We start from the raw sequence: 695 nt of genomic DNA, 5'->3' as shown, positions 1-695 counted from the left end.
CCAACCTGGAATTAGTTAGTTCCGAGGAAGTCATTGCATCATTTGGAAGTGTTCATAGATACAATACCTCTTTTGAGAACATATACTACATTATAAAAAATGATAGAAAAGACATTTATTTATTAGGGGAATGTCCAGAACAAAACGCTCCTCACTGGTCAATTTACATTGAGCATACTCAAAATAGAAACAGACACATTGTCTGATCTTATTGTAGTAGACGTCGAAGACAGGAAATATGACTTTTGCTAAAATTCATGAAGGTGTTTCATTATAGCCTACACAAGGACCTCAGGAAATTATTAATAGACAAAATAGCACCTTTAACAAACTTTAGTCATATGAATCACAACATTTAATGATAATATATTTTCCATTAATATCACAAACTTGCTAAGTATTTCAATTTCAGAAAACCCCACTACAGCTGGGACAGTACAAGAGGTAATCATTTATTTCTTTGAATTGTGTATATGTTGTAAACTGCACTAAGAACTGTATTTATAATTTAATAACTCCACATATAACACTTTATGAACAACTATTATAACATATATTTTACACGGTCTATTGTTGGACTTCTTTTTATTAGATACTGGAATGGGATAGTCAATTCTTTAATATGTGAAGCGTCATTCTATGAATCATGTTCTAGGTAACACTGCATTGTAACTAGGTAAATGAAAATATTTTAA

The sequence above is a fragment of the Glandiceps talaboti genome, chromosome 20 (genome assembly GCF_964340395.1).
Source record: "Glandiceps talaboti chromosome 20, keGlaTala1.1, whole genome shotgun sequence".
Classification (NCBI taxonomy): Eukaryota; Metazoa; Hemichordata; class Enteropneusta; family Spengelidae; genus Glandiceps; species Glandiceps talaboti.
The sequence above is the reverse complement of the archived record's forward strand: the minus strand, read 5'-3'. Positions refer to the sequence as shown.